General features: G+C 46.2%; 1 protein-coding gene across 16 annotated transcripts in view; it reads right to left on the bottom strand.

Annotated features, from left to right (window-relative positions):
* The window catches only part of znf536 (zinc finger protein 536), a 217,669-nt gene that overhangs the window by 187,628 nt on the left and 4,373 nt on the right, over positions 1 to 25,668 (bottom strand). For 14 of the 16 annotated variants that reach the window (XM_056412195.1, XM_056412212.1, XM_056412193.1 and 11 more), the window contains exon 2: positions 5,645 to 5,717. The gene's annotated coding sequence lies outside the window, so the exon portion shown is untranslated. Of the gene's footprint in view, positions 1 to 5,644; positions 5,718 to 21,846; positions 21,934 to 25,668 lie in introns of those variants that run through there. The other 2 variants (XM_056412194.1, XM_056412210.1) reach the window with 2 other exon arrangements.

Raw genomic sequence — 25,668 nt, 5'->3', positions numbered from 1 at the left:
GTGCTAACCAGCCTAGCTGCCAGGGATGCTAGTGTGTGGGATTAATAATGGACGCTTTCTGAAATTATTATTATTCCCAAAATGCTCTTTTGTGATTTGCTTTGAAGGGTGTGTGTGTGTATGTGTGTGTGAGTTGGGAAGGGGTGTTAAGTGAGTAGGGGGAGGTAGTTGGTGAAGGGGGTTTGAGTGTGTGTGTGGGGGGGGGGGGACTTGCTTGCTCATTTGGAGAGCTTTTCCAATTATACAATTAGTCAGGAATGTAGGCCAGCGGCCTCGGTGCTCCTCCTGCTCCCCGACCCCGGATTGCAGGCGCCCTCGCCTCGCTTTGTATTTATCTCTTTCACATTTGTCGAGAAACACACGACGAGAGACAGACCTTGAAAATCCGATGGGAAAAAAAAGAAAGCTAGACATAAAGATATAACTTGTATAACTGTTAATATCAAAGTGCAAGTGGCATCCAGCTGGGAGCTTCCGGGAGGTGGCCGACGCAGGCGGCGTCCCAGAGGAGCCGCGCTAACAAGCGCGCGAGCTTCTTTGTGAACAGGGTTGCGTGTGAACGGCCGTGACGTTAAGGGTTGAAGTCACGGGGTCGGGGCTCCTCTGAGCAAATGCCGTTTGTTGTGCTGGATGGCTTTTTTGTAAACATATCACCAACTCCACGCAAAAAAAACCAGCACATTGGGGAAGAGGAGACACAGTTGGTGGGATAGTTTTTTTCGGGGGATCGAATGCACGGACAGACACACACACACACACACACACACACACACAGTGCTAACTACCTTTGATTCCTTTTCTTCTCTTGTGAGGAGTGATATGAAAACAAATTGTATAATTCAGCCCCTTTCTGACTGTCCCCTCACTCTCGCCTGCCTGCTATGGAGTGTGCCGCGCCGGGTCTGATACCAAGCAACAACAACAGCCAAGTGCCATCTGTCGGCATGCAGATTTTCTGTAATCTCTCTTTACTGATTACAACAATGACTACACGAACCTCTTAAATAATTATCCCTCAATGTAAAAAAGAAAAAGAAAAATAATTATAATCATTAACTCCCACCAAGTCTGCCACTCCTCCAGCAACTGAAGGCTGTCAGAGAGAGAGAGAGAGAGAGAGTTGTTCTTCTGCTGCGATGCCAATCACGTTGTATTTATACCAGCGGGGCAGAGTACCTAACAGCAGTGCCAATCTCAACCCAACAACATTGGAGAGGAATCGGTGGGAAAATTGACCCCTCTCCAACCACCACCCCGGCACCTTATGTGGTTCTCTTTCATCTCCTCAAGGAGCTAAAATCATCCTGAAGTGGGAGTGCAGGTTAGATTTTGCAGTTCAATGGCAGGTTTTGGTGTGAATCACTAAGAATTAGGTGAAGAAAAAAGAGCTGCTGTCTCGACTCCATTTTGCTTCAAAACCCGAACAGTCACTCAGGACCGAGTCTTTTTTAGCGGTGACACTCGTTTCTCCACCGTCAGATGGTCCAAAATGCATCGCAGACAGAAGGAAAAGTTGTGTTTGAGTTTGAAGGAAAGAGTAGGTTCTATGCTTGTGAATCCCAAACCATGTGTCACTGTTCCGTTTAGCGCTGTCAAAACGATCGCAGCTGTAAATGCTCGGCTAACGTTGTGAAATGGAACTACCTGGTTAGGTTCAGGCTATTAAAATACTCTGTATTGTATCAGCTAAACATGCACAGTTGTGTTGAGGCAACACATATTCTAGGTGACCCTGGTAACACACGTGACAAAAAATTAATAAATGTTGACTTTTGGTTTCAAGCGGGACACGAACATGAGTCTCCTGGGTGAAAGTCCTGCGTTGGTTTGATCCGTCCTTCGACCCCAACTTCCTTCCTTTGTTCACTTTGTCCCTCGGGGGTCCTACCTTGAGCCAGTCATATTTACTGTGACTAGATAAAAAAAATATTTACATTTGATTGTGTCTGGCAATAAAATTGTGTCAATTGTGTCCGAACCATTTTCATTAGGATACGGTTGCGAGATTTTAATCGTTAAAATGCACTTCCAAATTTAGCAACTAATTTTTGAGGAAGAAGTTTATGCAAAGGTAGCGATAATTATGTAATGTATTATACATTACACAGCAGAATGACCTGTCAGTATTGTTAATGCCCTTCATGAACTTTGTAGGTAATCAACTCAGCATCCTATATCATGAGCCAATATGTATTGTGTGTCAAATACCAATGTGCAAAAGTAACTACTGCCTGTAGCCGTTAAATAAATATAGGGGAATGAACAGAAGAATATTTACCTCTGACGTGTGGTGAAGGAGAAGTATAAAGTTGCATGACATGAGAACACTTCCAAATATAAGTATCTCATACTTGTATGAAATGCATAACGATAAATGTACGCTATTGCTTCACACTGCTGCTTTAGATTCACATGTATTGGAAGCAACTGCCGTTACTCGTTTTTCCAGCAGCAGGTTTGGTATGTCAAGGTTTTTTTTATTTATGTGTGTGTGTGTGTGTGTGTGTCTCTGCCGGTCTGTTTATGAATCTCCTTCTCGATAAGTCATCTGTGTGTGTGTGTGTGTGTGTGTGTGTCTGCAAGTTTGTGTGTTGAGTGCTTTGTGTGAGAAATGGTGTGAGAATACGTCAAGGGGAGCATGTGTTAGCTCTGCTTCCAATATGAGGGAAATCTGTGCCACATACCTCCGATATGACACAAGCCAAAACGACATGACTCACCCATGCTATATTTGATTAATAAAACTACAGCTGGAGAAATGTGTTTCAACACAGCAGATCATTACCGAGGCGCGGCTTGACTGGAGAAATGTAACATTCTATCATCGTTGTTATTAAGGTACAAAGTGTGTGTGTGTGTGTTTGTGTGTAGCATCTGATACGATCAAAAAATCATATCTGAATGTTACATTTGTGGTTAAATATGTCTTCATTTTTCACTTCCAGCGAGGCATATGTGAGCGCGGGGCGATGATTCAGATTCAGCTCGGCGTGGCCTGAAGAGGACAGCTGCCACATATGTTTGGTCCCTGCTGCTCCCAGTCTTATAAGAAGTGGTAGAACGTGAATGCAGCAGCTTCAAGAGAGAAAAGGTTTTCCATTGATTAGCACTTTCACAAGCAATCCATTTATACAAACCGGCCTGACCCCCGACTCTCAGGACGATGGCCTGAAACACATTAATAAGGATGCAGAGGCGCTGTGGAGTGGGTGAGGAGTTATTGGAGGGGGGGGGGGAGAGTGGAAGAGAAGCGATGGGTACAGCGCTGACGAAGGCAAAGCGTAACGGGCCCGATGGCGACGTGCTGATTACAAGCGACCAGGCGGGATTGGGCGTCCATAAACCCCTCCCCTTCCCACGAAAGCGGACACATCCTTCGCTCAAGCTTGTTGTCTGATCTCCTATCGCTCACCGACACACACACAGATACACACACACACAAACAAATACATGCACGGAAACACAGCGTACAGTGCTCACGGGATGACGGGCCCGTCGCCGTGAGAGATGGGGGTGTCCACGCTCCTCCGGCTCCAGGAATAATGGCCTGCACCTGTTAACCATGTCACCTCTGTTTGCTAATTGTCTCCTTGAGCTACGCGGAGAGGAATTGACAGCGTTGTGGCTTTTTGACAGGTGTGTGTGTGTTTGTATGTGTGTGTGTGTGTGTGTGTGTGTGTCTGTGTGTGTGTGTGTGGAGGTGGGGGAGGGGACTCCTGGTCATTGTTTGATGAAAGGACTGGCACCAAACTTAGCGTTGTATTGGCTCTACATCGCCGGATGGTTATCGGTAAAATAGACATACTGATTCTGAAGATGTGTGTGGAGGTTCTAGAGGGAATTTGGAATTGTGGGAAACTTTGAACATTATTGCTTTATTCATGCTGTTAATTTGTAATGAAGATTATATTTTTTGTAAAAGGAATACAGATATATACAATTCCATCGTTGGATGTCATTATATCTTCATACTCTTTATCTATTATTGGTGTAAAAAGCCGTATTTATCTCGGACTCAAGATGGCCTGTACATAAATTGACTGAAACAATATGTTCCGCATTTACTTTTAAAGGAATAATTTAAATGACGAGGTCTTGCTGGTTGTCGCAACTGTTGAGTTGATGACAGGACTGTTCAGTTTCCTCTCTGAAGATAAGTCAATGTGAGCAGCATGTCTCCTCAAAAAGAGACGTTCCCCTCAACTAACTGGACGGACTGTTACGGTGCGTTCACACCAAAAGCGAAGCGATTTTTTCCCGTGACCGAATCCCATGAAAAGTCAACGTACAGACGCGTGTGGCTGTCCCGCCGCTGTTGAATCAGAACAAGACGGACAATAATGTTCTGAACACAATAACACACGTTTAGATGTTCCCCTCTCGTAGCGCTGGAAGTGGAAGTCTTTCAGGCGTAACAGTAACTTCATCAGTGAAAGTGACCGAGCTGTGTGAGCCTACGGGTGATGTCATGAACACGAGGGCGTTAGTGTGTGGAATGTCCACAACAAGTATAAAGCAGAACTTGTGGTTAGTTATTCCGTGGTGGATGAAGGAAATGATAACTGTCTTTACGGAGATGAGACACAGAGATAAGCCCCGCCCCTCGCGGAGCATCTCAACGCTTATGGCGTGAACACGGCAAATGGTCGAGCGAGTAAACTCACGCGTTTAAGGCAACACGAAAAATCGCATCGCTTTTGGTGTGAACGCACCTTTACATTTCGAGCAAAGCGTATTATCGCCCGGAATATGTATTTTTTTGTTAATTACGTAACTTAGGTTATGTAACAAACGGGGGAACTATTACAGTTTCAGAGTTCTGGAATTTTGAACAAAAGTGAGTCAGGTGAATCTCTAATGGTGCAATGTTAGTCTCGGTGACAGGTGGTAATACAGATATACATCTAGATATCATCTAGATATCTGTCGAGCGTATTGTTTCCCACATATTCAGAGTATTTCTATCAGTTTATTTTCCCATTGGCAAAATACACAGATTTGCTGATCGCCTCTGAAACACTTTAGAAACACGACCGGTTCATTCGTGGCAGTTTCAGGAGACTTTCCCAGTTAATCTTTGATGAATGTCAAATTAATATTTTAAGATAATCATCGCAATAGTGCTGCATCTGGACAGCCAGTATTTGGAGCAAGTAGCTCCTGAAAAAAAAGAAAAAAGAAAAGGTGGTAAAACTAAGTAGGCCACATCTGTTATTTCAACGTCTCAGATTCATTCAATCAACATTTCATAGCTTCTCATTTTGAGGTTGAAGCCGGTTGTGAACATTAACTGATCTCGGATCCAATTTAGAGGCCCAAACCTGTACTTTGGGTGTCAGTTTGTGACATATCCTGCAGGTCTTTCCTGCAGTTGCCTTTGTAAAGTTCAGGTCAATGTGGTGACATTCATTCAGCCACCACGCATAGAGCCAATGTGTCATATTCATATCGAGTGTGCATGCATGAGACATGTACATTCTATACGGGATGTGACAATAACAGAAATTAGGTAGTGTGTGCCAAGACCCGTGAAATTCCACAATTCTCGATGCGACGGGGAAAAACAAAACAATGCACGTGTGAAAGACACCTTTAATATCCTCTCCCCCACCCCTTCCCTAGTGATCAATCGGTGTGATCGTACCTGTGCCACTCCAATGAACGCCGGATGTCGGGAAGAGCGCCGACAGCTCCGCAGAAGGTGGGACGACAAGAGCCTGTAAACAAAGCACACACACAACAGGAAATTCATAACCGCCCGCATTTGAAGCTTGACAAGTTTGCAACAGTGGCGACAGAAGAGAAAAACCCATTAAGACACTGTGCATTGATCCCCCCCCCCTCCCCCCACCCCACATCTTATTTTCTCCTCAGGACTTCCTGTGATGACGTGATGTCATTTACACATCCATGAGTAATCTAACTAATACATGAACTGTATTCACGTGTGTGTGTGTATCACTCTTTGATTTCCCCCCACCCCCCCACCCTTTTTTTCCCTTCTCATTATTACTTTATTATTTTTAATTTTGACACTGTAATATCCAGTGCCAGACAAGGGAATCATAGTGGGACACATCCAAAAATGTCCAAGGTTTTTCATTTGTTAGTTCAAAAAATATTGCGACAACAACAACAACAAAATACAAATTAAGGGGGCTTTGTTCTCAGAGAAGAGAGAGCATGCTATCTGATCCGGCCTTGAAGCCGGCGCTTACCGCCAGAAACATAATCAAGCCGGAAAAAAGAATGTGAAGTGAAAGCCTGACTCCTCCCCCTCTACAGCAGCACGCAGCTCTGTGAGTGGCAGTAAGCCGAGGCCAAACAAAGGGGCGTCGACCTCCTGACCGCGACACTTTTGATTGTTGCGAAACATAAAAGTACATGATATGTTTCTATAATATATATTTTTATATCTGCTTAACTAAGGTTGGACACCCCGTGGTGCTTGAGACATTGTCTTCTTTCCTACTAGTGGGAGTGAAAAACGTCCACATTTAGAAGTCAGGTGTTTATTTATTTTGCTACAGATGCAAATAGACAAAGAGTTACCATTATATAATGCCTTGATTTCATATTTAAACATAACATTTCAGTAAACGTGTGATACTATACAAATGATTGTTTTCACGTAAGTAATCAACTGGGGAAGTTCCAACGGTGATATATATTAGTTATTTATGTTTTCCCTACTGTAGTGTCTTGAAAATGTCATTTTTCAATAAATATCTTTCCTTCTATATTATTTATTTTTCTCATACTTTGATTTAGAAATCTAAACTCCAGCAGCTCTTACAACCTCCACACTTTACACATTGACCATATATCATCCATAGCTGGATTTATACAACAATATATATATTTTTAAACATAGATAAAAATATATATTTTTCTTTGTAAACCTTTGGCTCTTATATTTCGGCAAAATATGATTTTATTTTGGACCTTGCTTTGTGTAATTAGTTTTGCTCTAAAAACATATGCAAAGCAGCGCATATTTAACAAGATAATGCCCTATTTGCATATTTAAACATACATTCTGATCACACTATTAATGCAAAAGATAATTGCCTTAATGTGATTAATCAGCTTGTAAAGTTTAATAGCAGTATCTATTATTATTTGTTCCCCGTTTCACCTGAAGATGGAGAAGCTGAAAGCGTTTCAGTCTTTGCTGAAGAAGCTAATTGATCCGTTTCTTCGCGACTCACGATTTACATTCCACTTTTTTTTGTGACATTTCAAACGTTTGCTAGAATCTGCTGAAGTTTGCTCAGATGGTAATCTGAGAGTTCACGCTTTTTGTGTATTTACCTCCAATCTTTAAACCGCCGAACGCTCGATGCCGCGCCGTTGCCGCACTAAAGATCACCTGTCAGTCACGGCTTTACGCAGGTGGCACTCTTTTTTTCAAACATTTTTTAGATTATATTCCAGCAAAATACGATAAATGGCGGACATTATTACTCGAAATGTCTGACTGGGAAAGAAAGTGCGGGTCCAACTAATTCCCATAGCTCTGGATGTGGGGAGGCAGCCAGGCGTGGAGGAGCTGGCTCAGTCCTCCAACAAGGGGGGCACACAGATGTGGAGGGTCTGCAGGAGGGCCACCCCGATCTACCCCACCACTACTGTTTCAACGGAGCATCGAGAGTAAGACACACACAAGCTCACACACACACAGACAAACACACACACACAAAACCACGATATTGCCTTAAGTCACATTCTAAATTGGCTCCCAGGGGCAAACCGACTACCTTGTTCACCAAAGGCATTGTGTATGTTTTCTGAGTGCTTAGCATATGCTGCCGTAACCCGAGATCCTCTCTCTCTCTCTCTCTCTCTCTGTGTGTCTCTTGCACGCACAACACACACACATGTACACAAACATAAGACGCCTCTAGAAGTCGCTCCGTTTTCTCCCGTCGGGCCCTTAATTAAATTCGAAATACTTCACGTCTACCCATCAAGCCACCAGCTGCCCACCCGGCAGGAACCTCGACAAAGAGCGCGAATAGTCAGGGCGATGGTGTGCTGTGTGTGTGTGTATGTGTGTGTGGTAGGTGGGTGGGGGGGTGCTCTTCTCAGATCAGGTCGTCTGCTTTTTATACCGTGCCATGTGATGTCGTAACGGCGGTTACGCGGAAGGTAAACACGCCGATTTTCACCGTCAAAAATAATAATAATCGTTCTCGTTCAGGAGTGTTCGCCGTGCAAATTAAAACGCTTTTTAAATTACACTTAACTTGATGGAAACTGATCTGAAATTATAATTTTTTTTAATTTGCACGCTGCCGAGACTCGATGGAACCTGCTACGTTGGGGGTTTGATATCAAGAGCGCACTGCGAAGTAATGAAAAAAGCTAACATTTTAAGACAGTCTAACCTTTCCTGTGTTTACCTTATTAAAGAGTGTGTGTGCCTTGGTTGGTAGTGAAATACACATGGGGGGGGGGGGGGGGGGAGACAATGTGTATAAAGCCGGCAGTGTTTAAGCAGGCGAACAGTAAAGTAATAGGCAAGAGCAGTGAAGTGTTGATTCAACAAAAGATGCAGGGGGGGGGGGGATTGCACCTTAATGCACACACACACACATCCCCTTCCCCACTCCTCAACGCACTCCCACAGCACGGCCGGCTGCCTGGCAGCCGAAGTTAACATTTTCAGAAAAAATATTCCTTGCCTCCAATAGTCCGATGTAATTCATTTTCCATCTCTGTTCATTAATCATTGTTAAAATTAGTGATCCATTTCTTCCACTCTGCCATCTGCACTCAGCTTCCTAACAAACATGACACCTCGGCGCATAATAAAAGCTGACAGCTACGAGGAGGCCCTTTCCAAATAGCTTTCTGCATATGTGCACCTCCACGACTTGATGCCGTTGTCAGACAAAAGTAGATTATTTAGACCGCTGGCTGGAGGGGAGAGAGGGGGGAGAGGGGGGGGGGAGAGCACGTGTTTGTGTGGTGATGGGCGCTACACGTCGAAGAGGCAAATGTGGGAGGAGGGGGGGGATGAAAAAAAATCACACGCAAACAAATCCCAGAAGTCACAGTCACATGCGCCGCACATACACAAAACAACAGATGTGCCTAATCTTAAATGGAATGTGCTAAAATCCCGATAAGGGAAAATCTCCCTTGTACTTCTCAGCAGAGGGGTAAAGTGAGGAGAGTGAAGAAAATGGTTGGGGGGGGGAACATGCAAAATATGAGCAATCATGAAATCTGAGAGAGAGAGAGAGAGAGAGCGAGAGAGAGGGAGGGAGGGAGAGTGAGGGAGAGAGATAGAGAGGGGGGGGGGACGAAACAGGGGCCTGAAAAGTTGTACGTGTCCTGTTTTTGCGTCCGAGAGCCGGAGACAGAGTTGGGCACGGTTCCTCAGGTCAGCCGGTCCATCGTGAAACATGGCCTCGGATTCACTGATACAAAATCCCCCCCCAATGCTCCTGCAGACACCCAGTATCCTGAACAGTCAGGTCCAGGTGCTCAGGAAGCAGCAGGCGCACAACACTGGAATGCCATGTTGTATTTATTGCACACGGACTCCGTTTAATGAAGCAGAGAGCGAGGAGGCGCTCTAATATCTGTGGATCTCACTGCACTTCTGCCGGCTTGAGGAAGCGGAATGAACAGGTAAGCAGCCCGGTCTCACACACACACACACACACACACACACTCACTGATGATGAAGAAGCCTTAATCCTGGAGTCATTTCCTGTTGTTTAAAAATCACGACGAGTGAAGAAAATCGAACGAGAATGAATCTCTCTCTCTCGTGCAGCGCTCACTTCCCCTAGTATCTTGTTCACCCCTCCCCCCCCCCCACCACCACCATCACCCGCAAACTGTCCCATCTCACATGCCATACGATCACACACACACACGCTTAAACCTCAACAATCCTACGTTGCAGCAGTCCACTGATTCTCTTCTGTTCACACACACACACACACACACGCACACACGGTCAGGATCCCTCCCTGGCGAGGTGTATGTGTATGTGTGTGTGTGTCTGTGCCCGAGGCACAGCACATTAATCTATATAATGCCCTCAAAGAGAAGGCTTTTTCACACCGCTAACTGCCAAGGACTACGAGGGGCAGCGGCTGAGCCATGATTCAGCTGTTAGCCCAACTGGCGTCCCCGCAAGCACGCGCATACGCACCCCCCTACTCACACACATACACGCAATATGTTACACACACACACACACACACACACACACATGTACAGCCATCTCTGGCAAGAAAGACAACACAGACACCTTGGCGCGCTCCCGCGGGGAGACATTCATCACCGCTACGAGGCGGCGGATCTCGGTGCTTTAGTCTTTTTCGGGTAAAAGGACGGAAAAAAGGTTCAAAGTACGAAGTGTAAATGACGTTTGAATGCTCGCTAAGATTTATACACGTCTTTACTTATTCCTCGTTCACGTAGATCCGGATTTGGCCAACGGAAGATCGCACTGTATTTCAGTGAAGGTCTTGGAAAGCCTGTGTATGTGTGTGTATGTGTGTGTAGGTGTGTGTATGAGTGTGCACGATTTTGGAAGTGATATTTTTTTTGATTTATTTAAATATATCTGCTATGCTTTTGTAGAAAAAAAGAAAAGGCACTTTCTGTTGCTCCATAGATCTATGTTGTGTTGTATGAACTCAGGCCTGGTCAGCCTTGATGTAGTGGTGCCTGTATGAGTTAAAGGTCATTGGTTTTAATTACACGTGTAACAGTGTATGTTGTCGCTGCAAAAGTGAACAGAGTCCCCCACTGAATCATTTTAGAAATGATCAATGACAGTCAGAACCCTCCCCAGACCCCCCCCCCCCCCTTTGTAAATTAACGCAGACGGGGTTCTTTTTCTTCGCCATCACCAGACACCACAGAAGAAGAAGACCCTACGCAATGTACGCAAACAAACTTGCAGGGTTTCTGGGCTCCACCACTCGCTCGCTCGCTCATATTTCTGACTCGAGATTTGTATTTTTTGTACCGTGCCAGCGCGCGGGAAGTTGCCCAGTGCAAAGATTTAATATTCATTTGTTGCGCGGAGGGCCACGAAACAAGACAGCCCGGAGCGGTGATTGGAGGGCCGCTGCTCAGAGACAGACGGCGAGTGGAAGAGCAGCTAAATCATCTTGACATTCACCAAGAAGTAGCCACACAGAAAGCCACTGCTGCCGTTAGTCCTCCCGTCGACTAATTTGGTTCTACTTAACCCCTAAAACACCCCGTGCGCTCGCACACACACACACACACACACACAGAGAGAGAGAGAGAGAGAAAACGGATGCAAGGCAAACAGAGAGCGTGCACGTTCCGCCTCACAGTGACACATTTAATTCCAGGTTCTCGGCACATCTGAATTACAGCAGGCTGACGAGGGAGAGAGGGCCAGGCCCCTCCGGACTGATTAGCATCATTTAAGAAAGCCTTCCTTTTTCTTTTTTCTTTTTTCCTGCCCGCTTCAGTGACCTCTCTCTTGCCCTCACTCTCTCGCTCTCTCTCTATATATCGCCCTCTCCACTTGCTGGGGGCGGCGCGGTGACCCACCCCCCTCCCAGCGGTACAATATGGGTGGCATCCCCCCGCCAGCCCAAGTCAATATGGAAGCACACTCTTTTACATCCGACTCAGGAGAGCGGTTGGAGTGGCCGTGGCTCCGGTGGCGACTTCAGTCCTGCCTACACGGCGTGTTAGCTTTAGATTAAGTGGAGTTCTCATGGTGCGGACACAAGGACATAACTAACGCACATATACTTCAGGCCGCCATACGATGCAGTTTTTTTTTTAACTCCCTGCGAGTGTAAAGTAAATAAGACAGAGCCTGTTTTATTTGCGCATATCTCCCCCCCCCCACCTCTAAATTATATAAGCCTTGCACATGGCTTAAAATTTTGTAAAGCTTTTCTCAAAATCCTACTTATGGTTGCCATTCTGTGCCAAAAAGTTCATCTGGCCTGTAAATTTAAGCATGGATTACAAATATTCAAATCATGAGCTTACTGTTCAAATAAACATTTCCAACAGGGAGGGGAAAAGTTGCAAGGCATACACTTTCAGCATAATTCCTCCTCTGGCACCTCCCCTCCCCTTGCTCCTAATAAAACAACCACACACACACAAAAAAGCAAAGGCAAAAGCAAGGCGAGGGAAGAAGAGAAAGAGGGGTGGGGGGACATGGTTTGAGTGTGGGGTGGGGTGGGGGGGGATGCAAAAACAAAAGACAGAGTTAAAAGTTTCTTCATTTACCGTGCGGCTGGATAAACAACATTGATGAAATATGTAATTAATGTAATTGTAACCACCTATGCAATTACAGAGAGCCGGGTGGGCTCGGCTGTGGCCCCAGTGCACCCTGCCATAGGACAATAGGGCACCTTATTACAGTTTTAAAAGCGGGGGGGGGGGGGGGGGGAATAAAGGAGGAAGGCTTAAGCTGGTCAGCTGCTCACCACATGGTAGAAATAATAAGGACTAAAGTCACAATCATTTCAGCTTTGGTTTAGCTTCGCTGATCACTGTACTTTAGAAGTGGACAATACAAATACCTGACAAAACCGATCGCTGAGAATGAATATCTATGATATACATATGTATTGTAAATATATATATATATAATATATATATATATATATATATATATATATGCTGTAACAGTGGAAATGTGTTCCTAAAGTTAAAGTATGTGCAAAAGTCTTTAGCTTCTGCACTGAGGCCGTAAACCTTAGTGACACGGAATATTTGACAGGTGTACTGTTACTGGAGGGTTTAGATCAAAGTCCTCACATTTGATTGGAGCGCTAAAACAAAGGAGGAGGGGCCAGGGGGGGGGGGTTGTGGCTCCCCCCCACACCACACAAACAACCTCCCATGTCACGCAGAAGTTGCAGATTGATTGGTTGGTTGGATGTCATGACGCCGCCGGTTGAAACGGGTCGGTACCAGCTCTCAAAAGTATTTGTTAAACCCGTGTGAAAAAAAAAACCAAAATGACGACGCTTCTCGAGCCACGAACAAACACGCCCCGTCTTCAGGCTTCGAGCTTCTCCGTCCACTAAGTGGTCGGTTTTGTTTTGAACCGGCTTCCTGTGACGTTGTGGAGCCTCAAAGTGCCGACGGCGCCAAGACACTCGAGGAACGCTCTTCGGCTCGAGTCGTCCCACCACGTGAAGCCAGTCCTGGTCCCCGCGTAGAGACAATGTACTACAAACACACTGTCACCTGGCCATTTGGGTCAGGCTACAGGCTGCCCCCTCCCTCCACCCACCCCCCCCCCCCTGCTCGCACTGACAGCCGGTGTTATCCCAGAGCCCAAAATAGCCTCTTCTCCCGCTCCCCGCCCCTGCCCGGCATTAAAGTCTTCCACATTTGCAAAATTGCAAACAGATGCAACTCAAGTACCTGCAAATAATCTGCCAAGACCAATTTCAAAAGGGAGATTTCAGAATATGTGGGAGTCATTAGAGGGAGTATTATTTCAGCGATGAGCGCAAGAGGGCCAGCCGTGGATCGCCCAACCAGATGGGTTCTGCTGCCTTTTATTCAGGAAGAAAGAAGCCGATGTGTTCTTCATCTCTCCCCCCCTCCTCGCAAACCCCCCACCCATTCCCCTCAAATGAAGATATATAACTTGTTTGAAACAATTAGGGCAGAATATTGGAAGTTTCGAAAGCAACCAAAGAATGCCAAATTTCCTTTCGAGTTTCTCAAAACAATCTTTTCATCTTCTTCCCAGCGAGGATGCTTTCGGATTGGGAGGATGGGTTGGGGGGGGGGGGGGGGATGTAAACGAAGATGCAGACAAAGAGATGTGAGGCTTTTTATTGTTTCGTATCGAGTGTTAAATATGAAAAAGAATTAAAAGGTAGACGCCTTAAAAAGGGGGGCCTGTGGCGTATGTAAATTAAATATTTTTCAGAGACATCATTTGCGACCGCTGCTGTTGTTATTTTCTCAGACGGTTATCTGAAGTTTCTTTTCTTTTTCTTCTCTCTTCCCGGTCGCATCAGTGCTGCTTTAAAGCGACTCACAACAAAGCGTTCGCCAATTAAAGGCGATTTTAACACCAAGAACTGCAGCAAACTTCATTAGAATCTCCATCCAGCCGCTGACAGAAAACCTATCAGAAGCCGGCAATAAATAATCTATCATCAAAACACACTACTTCTTGTTTTTTTCTTCTTCTTCCTCCTCTTTTTTGGTTTTGCTTTTAACACAACATCTACCAGCCCTTATAACAAATGAAATGTTGAAATCAAATGGAATGTGATTAGGTGACTGGTTATTATTTCTAGCAGGGGAGCCGAACAACAATCCGAGGCACTTTAGAAAAAAAGAAAAAGGAAAAAAATGATCAAAATCGCCAAGCCCTTGAAACAATACACATTCAATCAAATTCTTCATAATTGTAACAGTAGGAACCATTTTAGGCATTCCACCCACAACAAACAGGCTTTGTTCTCCTGTTATGAGAGGCAGCGAGGGGACACAATCAAGTGCGTGAGAAAGCCAGGAACGCAGGATTTCAAGCAATTCCTCCCCCTTTTCTCTCTCTCTCTAGACCCACCCCCATCATTCCCCTTTCTCTCTCTCCCCCCTTTTTTATTTTTTTATTCAGGGTCGGCCATATTATTCGCTTCCTGTCTCATTTTAACTGGCAAAAAAGAGAATTTGGTAATTGAGTGGTACAGAACATGTGCCCTCCCTGCTCGGAGATGATAGATGGATTATAAAAACTTCAAAGGCGAGCATTTGGAGCACCAGGGGAGAGATGCTAGGTATTTGAACTATCATTCTTTACCCAAGAGACAATGACTGCCTGACATGGTGCATACATCAAGGAATAGTGCAACGGCACAGACATAATCCGCATGCACACAACCCGTTCCTTTTGCTGCGCCTCCATCTCTCTTCCCTCTCCCTCTCTCCCTCCCCTGTGCTATATATTTAACATCCTGTTTGAGCAACTTTGCGCCAAGCTTGAGAACATAACAAAGTGAGGGAGAGATGCTGAGAGGAGGAGATGCTGGCAGAGGAAGTAATCTTATCTTTTGCCGGCTTTTTTACCCCCTTTTTCTTGACTTTTCACCTTTCAGGGTTCAAACTGCGGCGTCTCCTTCCACCCCACCGAGTCGGTAAAATCACCAACGTTGGGTCTTTTGTTGTTGTTGTTTAGTTTTTTTCATATACAGCCAAATTTGCAGGCAGAAAACAGTACACTACTGTACCGTATGTGAAGAGGAGCATGGTGGGCGGCGATGCCTGTAATCATCTTATGAGCATGATTTATGAAAAGGGCCATCTGCTTTGCCTTACTTAAGCAGGGAGGCAACCTTTAATAATATAAGGACATGGGGAAAGGAGGGGACAGTTGGGGGGGAGTGGGGGCGGAGTTATAGTGACACAAACGAACACAGTGATTTCGACACACTGATAACCCGAATACAAGCACTCTTCTTCTCCTTCTTCTTCGTCTTCTTGTTCTTCTGGCCATTAGTTCAGATGGCAGCTAATCACCGTTGACCTCCCCTGTAACCCCATTTAACCCCCTGGCCCCTCCCCTTGACCCTGAAGGAATTAGCTGCCTCAGTGTAACACACACAAACACACACACACACACACATAAACACTCAACGCACAAACCACCTTGCAGACGGATAAAGAAAAGTCACACAACACTTTTTCACTCAAGGATATTACTCCCTCAGGTTTCATGAGCAATCAATAAGACACAAAAGTATATATAAAATAATTATATTATATGATTCTTCCACGACTCCTTTGCTCTCTGAATTGTACAAATTTGCACAAAAAAATATAATAATTATACTAAAATAGCCATAACAAGTTTCCAAAATCCAAGTTGACATATCCAACAGTTTGGTAGAAGTTAGTGCTGAGAACCTGCAACCTCTGAGCTTTGGTTTCAAAAGGACTTCAACCAATAATCATACGATTTGTGACAAATGTGATTACTCAGCTAGTCGTTTCAGCATTGGCTCATTTTCTAAACAGTTCCAAATCCCCCAAAGATTCACAATTATTTAAAACATAGAAAGAAAAAGCAATAAATCATCACACTTAAACTCAGCACAGACTAAACTGTTTGGCATTATTACTTTAAAAAAAAAAAAAGCTGTTGCTAAATAGTATCGCGTAGGTGAAATAACAACCTGTTGAATCCATTAAATGTTGCCCTTCAGATTCCGAGACAACCAATAACAAAGCAAGGAAAGCGTCCGAGTGACATCACAACACGTCTCACAGGAGGAGAACCAGAGCGTCTCAGAGCAACGGAGCCCTGCACTCGATTGGCATCCGTGCCCCAGCTGCTGCCCTTTGGCCTCGCTGTGACCTGGAAATGGCTCCCAGCGCGACCTTAAAGAGCAGCGGCGGCACTGGGAGGAGGTGTGTGAGTGTGTATGTGTGTGTGTGTACGTGGGGAGGCTGTTATCATAATGAGGCCATATGCTATTGTGTTACAAGCCCCCCCATCCTCCCCTCCCTACACACACACACATACAGAGCGCCACATGTGCACGCAGACACTCTCTCACACGCCCCTCCCCGTGTGGTCACCTTTTCAGTGTCCATCAGGATTGTCGGCCTAATCCTCGTCGGATCATCTCATCAATGCCGAGGCTGTTTATGTGTAATGGATCCCGTCTAACTCCCTTTCTCCCACAGCCCCCAGAGCTCCTTCTCTGCCCCCCCCCATCTTCTCCCCCGCCTCCCCATCCCATCCTCAACCATTCTCACTGCTCCTCAAAGGAATACACCATTTATTTCTTTTTTTTTGGTAAATAAATTGTGCACTTTGTATTTGTATGTTATGTGGTGGTGTCGGCGCTCTGTTCTAAATATGACATAATAATAATAATAATAACAATAATAATCATATTAATACTAATAATAATAAAAAAATTGTGTGTGTGTGTGTTCTGGGATATGTTTTCTTCCAGACGAGACAACAAAAAAAATGCAGTTATAAAAAAAATGATTTGGTGATAATGTGCTTTTATAGAGTATGTAGAAATCAAATTGACTTATTTAGAAATTTCAGTTAAATTTGTAAAATGTGTCAACACTGTATATCTTCCTTATATAGGCTTTAACCAAACATGTTGATACTGTTATTATTAATGAATATTGGTATGCAATGGCCAACTCTACTTTCTGTACCAAGTTTAAACTTCAAACTATTTTCCTGACAACCCCTACACTTATTTGTATCTCCAACCACCCCATCCTTCCTCACTCTCCTCCTCCTCGTCCTCCTCGTCTTCGAAGCCTCGCAGCATGTGTAAGCAGCAGCGCACATGCTCCCTTCGCCCTCATTACGAGCTAACTACGCTCTTTGATTAAAAGCGTGTACAGAGAGGAAGACAGAGGGAGAAAGAATGAGAAGAGAGGGAGTGCGAGAGAGAGGGAGAGAGAAAGAGAGAGAGAGGAAGAAGATGGGGGGGGGAGGAGCGGAGAGTAACAGGCCGAACCTCCATAATTAAGATCACTTCACAGATTACCTCCGGCAACAAAAGCGCGGCAAGCGGCCGCCCGCAGCCACAGAAATTGGATGAAAAAAGGGGTGTTGAGGAGGAGGCTGACCTCGGCCGCTCTCCACTGGGCTCCTGCGTGAACATGAGCCTTCAGCTGAATCAAGAGACACACATGGAAACACACACACACACACACACACACGTGTGTGCACGCGACAGGTAACCGGTAAATGCTGTAGAGAGCCAACTCATGGAGGACTCGGCACATGCAGGCTTATCACAGGACACCTATTAAGAAACACACACTCCTCCTGGACAGATCCTTCCACCGGACCTCCTGTTTTTTACCTAATGTCTGATATGATGCAAGTATGGATTTACACCCACGCATATAGGATGCTGTCACCCATATGGCCCATCATACACCAACACTTAGCCTCTGTATGTCGGCTCTCTTCGCCTTCCCGTCGTCCAATGTTTCCCGCATGCTCACTCCTCAGCGGCTTTTCGCCGCTGTTCACTAGATCCAGCGAGGGCCGGTGGGCTGCATTTACTCTAATCACAGGGATCCGGCAAGAGAGCGCCTCGGGGGCTGATCGGCGATCAGAGTGAGGGAGGTTACGAGGGAGACGGAGAGAAATAAACTCAGCCTCGACCTCCGATTCACGGCCTACACCTTTCCAGGGCCCGAATCACAAGCGGCTCCGGGCCATGAGCCGAGTTACGGAGTTGCAGGGCTCCGTATGACAGAATAAGTTCAGGTCCAGGGCAGGTGGAAGTGTGTCAGTGACTATGGAGTGGTGCAAGATGAGCTTCCAGGTTTTTAATATGGGCTGAAGGGATAGCAGATTTGGCCTCGGTTTCTAATGGTTTTGATGAGGTTTTACTCATCAAATGTCAGTGCTGAGGTCGAACGAACGCGGACATTGCAGCAAAATGTCCATAATCATTTATTTATTTTTTAAAGTGTGTTTATACAACTAGTTTGTAGAGCTGAATACTGGACTTTGCACTGAGATGACCAATGTCCACCATCCCGGTTCAGTGTGTTAGCATGCTATCATTAGCATGCTATCGTTAGCGTGCTATTGTTAGCGTGCTATTGTTAGCATGCTATTGTTAGCTCCGCAGCGCTACAGCAAACCAAACAGTCATCGTAAGACGTTTGGTAAATTGAATGAGAGGGGGAGGATTGACGACGACTCACGTGGCTAACGAGCGCCAAACAAGTCACGTGACTAACGACCGACGTTTTAATTGACGCTTACTTTTCAATTTCACGAGGAATGCAAACAGCTATCTCCTGGGTGAAAGTCCTGTGGTTGTTGTGGCCAACCCAACCCAGGGCGGACCTGCTCGCTCTTCACACTAAGTCAGTGGCTCTGAGCATTTAATAAGGGCTTCAAATGGGTCCACATTGGAGTCCGTTGAAAGCTGGTACGGACACTAAAGGGCGTCGGATGAGTCGGGAGTGAGACCGGGTTGTATGGTAATAATTTACTTTGTTTTCGTGAGTGGTGTCAGGTGTCTGTCCTGAGAGCCGGTCTAAAAGATGTCTCTTTCATAACGGTGGTCTGTGGGTGAAGAGCTTTTTGATCTACAAGGATTTCTTTTTTGCCGCGGTATTTATATACTTTTTGTTTGTTCTTTAGATTATTTCGCGGGGCTGACACGGAGCTCAGGAGGCCAGTTTCAAATCTGCCGAGCCGTCTTCCTGCATGTTTCGTTCTCCGTCCCTCTTCCTCTTCACCGTGCAGGAACTTTCCCCCAAGATCTCAGCAATCCTCGATGTGGCGAGCACAGTGTTCTCGTAACCCACTTCCCAGTTCAGCGTTCAACGTTGGGGCGGTTCAAACTGAGGCATAAACACAATTGTAAGTGTTGCTATTCTTTCCTCGAAAAGAGTTCCAAAGACACACACACACACACACACACACACACACACACACAGACACATCATGAACGGGTTGCGGACTCAAGAGTGTGAATGAACCCATGCGAGCCTTCAACTAGACTATGGATGCAAATGCCCCCCCTCTCTCTCTCTCGCTTTTTCTCTCTCTCTCCCTCTCTCCGCAGATCTGACAGTCCTGTTTACCAAAGCAGCCGGCAGACAAGCCGAACAAGGGCCCGGGCCACAACACTTCCACTTAACTCTCTCCCCCATTACTACGATTTGTGTGAACGACACAACAAAAGAGACACAATCCTGAGGCGAAGAAAACAACCACAGCTCACGATCAAGAGTAATAATAATAATAATAATAATTGCAAAAAAGACACGGATCAAAAAAACAAGAGAGGAAGAAGGAAGATGAGGGGGGTGTGGGGGGGCGGAGAGAGAAGATGATGATGAGGTGGGCCGTTTGAAAATAAGAATGATGAATAATTTGAGAAAATTGTTCGGAAATTGCGGGAGATCTGTTAAAGGTGTTCTTTTCCTGCAGGGTGGGAGCGTATCGTACGACTTAAAAGAGGTATTAAAGGAGAGAGTCGGGCGCCGGGGGAATTCTCCCACGTCGGAGAGAAGCTCCCGCTTTAAACTCAACCTCGGTAATAACGCAGATAAATAATAGATAAATAGTATTTAGCTCCCACCTTGAACAACAAATTCTTTTTTTCCTTTTTTAAATTATTTTTTAAGTAGTTCACGAAAGACTTGACAGCTCTCGGAGAGCAGACGCACCGACACGAACACACAGCAAGCGTGCGTGCGCCGGCCCACGCGCATGTGATGTGTATCTTACCTAATTAGACACAACACCAGGTGGGAATCGAACTGGCTGTTTGTGAGCGTGTGCGTGGACGGGTGGTGGGAGGGGGGGGGGAGCGGAGAGGGATAATATATTTTTGGATGCGTCCCTTTTAAGTTTGCGTTCGTCATCGCGATTTCATCAGCAACTGATGGTTATTGTTTAGAGTTATGGGGGGTGGGGTTGTGCTGTGTTCTATATATTTATACATTTTTGTCCAGGAAGTGAACATTCAGGACATTCAGCCCCTCCCCTCCAAAACGTGTCCAATATGTTTCACAGAGGCCTTCTTCTTTTCTTTTTTTTGCAGTCTGATGATGTTCCGGGAAAATTAAAAGCCTTAAAAAAAGAAACCCCAAAAAATGGTCTTGTTTTCGAATATCCCCATCCTCAAAAATAAGGGCAACACATATATTTACCTTTAAGAAAAATGTAAAAAACGAGCACAGTAGCAACCCTTAACTGTGCGTCTCGTGGCACTCCGCCTCGGAGACGTGGTCGCGGCTGCGCCAGGCGTTCACAGAAGGCTGTGTGTAAACGCCCGGAATGCTCATTTGCCTTTTGAGTTTTACTTATTTACTTTTGAATAAATGCAGAGCAGTAATGTGGTATTAAGGGGGCTTCTCAGGGGGGGGAGAGTTGTGCATCTTTTTTTTTTTTTTTAATGCAGCTTTTTTTTTCCTCCCTTTTTTCTGTTTTCTTTTAAATGCTCCCTCAGTATGCTATATTAAGGAAGGCAGATGATTAATGCAGCATAGATCTAATTTCTCTTGATTAAAAAAAATGAATTAGGAAAATAATGCCAGACATGAGATCCCCCCCACCACACACACACACACCCTCCCTCGCTCAAAGTCATCAGATACAAAATGAGCATCCAGGCTAAAATGAGCAACGAATAATCACAAAATTCCCAATAGCCAAATATAAAATGTAAAACGACTGCCTTGATCGACTAGAGCCCAGTAATCTTGAGCGCCAGCCACAGTCGTACCACCACCACTGTCACTTGAAATAAAAACCTAAACCTTTCAGGGCTTCCGATTGAGTCTTTAATTCAGCCTGATGTGACATTAAAACCCTTTGGTTGACTTCCACTGGCTGTGACAAATGTACCGGCGCTTAATAGAGGTGTGCAGACAGGCCGGCATTTCGGTGACTTTTATCAATCCGAATTTATCAAGGCGGGCTCCCAGGATCTGTGGCAGCAGCTTGTTGAGAAGGAAGCCTACAGATAGCGTTAAGTACATCATCCCTCCTCTCTGTCTCTCTGTCTCGCTCCTTCTCTCCTTTCTGATCGCTGCGTTTCTCTCTAAGTGTTTTCTTTTTTTCCCTTCTTCTTCTCCCCCTCTCCCCCGGTCCTGTCATCGCTCTGCCTACTGTATATTTATCTCTTCTCTCTCTCTCTCTGTCTGTCTGTGTCTCTCTCTCTCTCTCTATCCGTGAAAGCGTTACTTCGTACGCTAGCAAGAATGTGGTTTTTCTTCCTTTCCGACTGCCAATTGTTCATATTAAAAGTTAAGTATTCTACAATTTGTATAAATAAAGGCACGATTCGGAGGCGAAAGGGGGGATTTGTGTTTGCTCACCAGTAACCCATTCCCCCTCCCCCCAGCCGACTGGAAGGTCGCGGCCTTTTGAGGGAAAAGCAACTGCTGCCACCGCCGGGACGTCGGCTACAGGATTGGAGAAGAAAAAAACGTTAATCTCACAAGAGTTGTCCCCCTCTCTCCTCATCTTTAATATCGCAGCCAGTTAAAATGGGAAAGAGTCTGTGAACCCTCGAGGAAGACACAGTTTCTGAACCCGGCGATCACAAAGTTAGGGCAACATCTCGGCGCTCGCCGACCGATGTGGCAACGAGTCACGTGAGACGTGAGGAGGGGTGTGGGAGAGGGGATGGAGAGATGAATCGGAGAGGCTGTGTGTGCAGAGAGACAGAAGAACAAGGAGCAGAAGAAGAAGCAGAAAAAAGGAGTGAACCTCTGCCGCGAGGAGTGCGATAAGGAGGCTTTTGAAGGGTCCTCTCAGCTGCTGCCGTCAGAGCCTCTGAGGTACTTGAACCTCGCCTGCCTTCCCTCCACCTCTCTGTAGAGCCGCTGCCCTGCAGCCACCTGTAAACCGCTTTGACACATGATCCACTCCCACGGATGTGGAGTGGATCATGATACACACACGCACGCACACACACACACACACACACACAGTTAACACGCTGCTCGCGGGCGGCTGAGCGCAAAACGCTTCAACGCACCGCTCAACGTCCGGGTTGTTTTTAAAACAGCAGCACTCGATTTAACAAGCAGCCTGTCCCACTTTTGAACAGTTGGGGGGGGGGGGGTTAAATAAAAAGAAACAGTTATTTTTCTTCGCCCTCTCTCGCTGTCACCGTCAGGCGACAGGGTCCTTCAGCGAGACAAGACAAATGACCCGCTATTATCCATTGCCCTCACGTTGGCGTGAAAGTGGCACTCGGAGGATTTTAACCTTCACCTCCTCACGACCGGAGGGGGTGGGGGACCGGGGACATGTAGGAATTTAATAAAGCAATCAGGCGGGGCTGGGGAGGGGGAAGGGGGAGGGGGGGGAGGCGTTGACAGAGACACAAACAAAGTGGTCAGCAGAAGAAGTGCAGGGAGCTTTTCATGCACACAGATACACAAATATATAAACATGTAAGGGAAGGGGGAAAAAGACAGTCGCTCCGAGCCTAAAGCCCCCCCTAAAAAAACCTGACAGCTCCCGATTAGGCATTGTCAAAATATTTGCGACTGAGGGATTCCAGCGGGGGGCGAGCGGCAAATCGGCTCCTCTACAAAAGATCCATCCTCTCCGAGTAACAAGTCGCTGCAACGAGTGTCGACAGAGGAGAGGAGAGGAGAGGAGCCCCCCCCCCCCGGGCTAGAGAATACCCCGCTATTGTAGTCTTAACCCGCGAGACCTGGCGGGGAATGTACAGCTTTCACAGTCACTTCTCATCCTATTTGTAGCACTGCCGCTGATGTGCGAGCGCCCGGGCCAGAGCAGGTCACTGCCCTTCCCCCTCCCCTTTACCTCCCCCCCCCCTCTCCCCTTCCTCATACCTTCAGCAACTACCCCTTCTCACACCTCTTTCAAGAAATTAACTAATATTTGAGGAGACATCCACCGACATTGTGTTATTTCTCTTCCCCCCCCACACACACACACACACCCCTCCCGCCAAAACACTTCTTATTTTATTTTTTTCCCCCATTTCCCTTTTTTTTGTTGGGGTGGGGGTGGGGAGGTATTTTTTGGTTCCACAAGGCAAGTTTCATTAAAGATCCAATTATGCAAATCAGGTGCTGGAGAGGCAGTTGAATATGCACTATAATGGCGTACAGTAATCGTTCGACACAATATACGGCATCCGGGGCCAGATTTACGAGCGCAACAGAACTGCAACGCCTCCGTCCTTTGGTGAAAACCTCTTGATCATAATTAAAGGTGCAGGGGTTCTCTCTCCAGCATCCTCACGATGCCCCCCTCCCCAAACCCCCCTTCTCCCTCTCTCTCTCTACTGATTTCCTCTCTCCCTCCATCTTGTGCTACTTGTGCTGCGCTCATTAGCGCGGGTCTGTAAAGTTTTCAGGGGTCACATCCGAGCGCGGTGAGGAGGGAGGAGGGGGCGGCCAGAGACGCAGACGTGACGGGCGCGGATGCGGCCTGCGACGCAACGCAACCTCCACGCCTGGGCGACGCCGGAGGTATTTATCGCCGAGCGTGGCTGAATGCTAAGCAGCGGCAATCCTCTGCTCCAGGACCCCTGATTGATGCGCGCTGGCCCGCTTGTGCTAAGCTGTCGTCTGCAGGAAACGACACGGCGGGAAAAACAAACGCGGCGTCGATCGACGCGGCAAAGAAAGGCAGGAAGAAAAAGACGACCTGACGCTGAAATGAGAAATTAATTTTTGGGCGGGGGGGGGGGGATTATAAGACTAAAGATTAATTCAATCATTTTCTTCAGCCCGTGGTAAACAATAGGGAGGAACATCACAGGGTGTTGAGGGTACGGTGGTTTACTTTTCTATTTTTACAGGACACATTCCTTGTTGGCCGACTGATGACACAGAAAGAGAGAAAGAGAAAGAGAGAGAGAGAGAGAGAGACAGAGAAAGAGAGTGTGTGAGGGGTAAAGCCAGGAGCAGCGTCTGGACACTGGGCTTCCTCAAAGCCTGATAAACACACACACACACACACACACACATACACACATGCACACGTGCACAAACGCTGTTGCTCCCACAGGCTTGTTCAACAAATTCTCAGTTAAAAACTGCGAGAGGATTAAAAAAAATAATAATAATAATAATAGAGATTCTCCCCCGGGTGCCACTTGCGTGCCAACCTCTTTCCTTTCCGAGACAACTTCGAACCCACCATTCCATCCAGATATTCAGACCCCCCACCCCTCCCCACCCTCCCCAGCTGCCCAGACAGGCAGACGCTCCATGTGATGGCACCCCGGCATGAGAGGACTGCCTGAGTCGAGCCGATATCTGTCAGCGCCTCATCTGCCCCTCACTCGTTACTCTGAGAGCAAACTGACGTCCGTGATTACCCCCACCCTCCTCCCGCCACCACCATTGCTCCCTATCATACCGGGGAAAATATACAGTCCAACTCAAAAGTACAGTATGAGGGCTTCACATTAAAACTGCACACACACACACACACACAAACCAGCATGAACTCTTGTTTGAACAAACAGTGAATTAAACCGATCGTTTATACGGGAGCCGGTATTCATTTCTAAATTATGGTATCTTCTTTAATAACCCTTTTGCTTTTTATATTTTTACAATATTCCGTTTGATATTGTGCATGTTTCAGTGTGCATTGGAATGAGACACAAGTGGAACATGTAAAGGACGACTGGAACGATTGTCTGTTCACAGATTGGTTCCGAAGGAGAACCCACAGAAAGGCCGAGCAGAGGTCAGGGGAAAGCTACCGAGGTCACAGTGGAAACAAATCACAATTGAGATTCCGTGGAGGGAAATAAGGTTTAGGGGAAAAAAACTATGTTCTGATCTGATGACATAATTTCCAACAAATGTGTGGTTTGTTTTTTTATTTATCCCCGACGTTTTGAGGTTTTCTGTCTAATGTGTGTGTACCGTGTGACGTTTTGTGGTCGGGACAATCTCGTCTTGAGTTGACGTCCCTCGTTTGAGTCAGTGCTCTCGATTGTGTACGAGAGTGTGTGTGTGTGTGTGTGTGTGTGTGTGTGTGTGTGCCTGTCATATTAGCCTCATGCAGCGACTGCAAGCCCCGGCTCGCCGACATCTTTGCCTGTCTGGCTTGAACTCTGGAGATCAAGGTCACGGAGCTACAAGGCTCAACCCAGACTAACGACTGTGTGTTACAGCACCCTTTAACACTTTGCC

Source organism: Pseudoliparis swirei, chromosome 4 (assembly GCF_029220125.1).
Source record: "Pseudoliparis swirei isolate HS2019 ecotype Mariana Trench chromosome 4, NWPU_hadal_v1, whole genome shotgun sequence".
Classification (NCBI taxonomy): Eukaryota; Metazoa; Chordata; class Actinopteri; order Perciformes; family Liparidae; genus Pseudoliparis; species Pseudoliparis swirei.
This window is presented reverse-complemented; position numbering and strand designations above follow the sequence as displayed.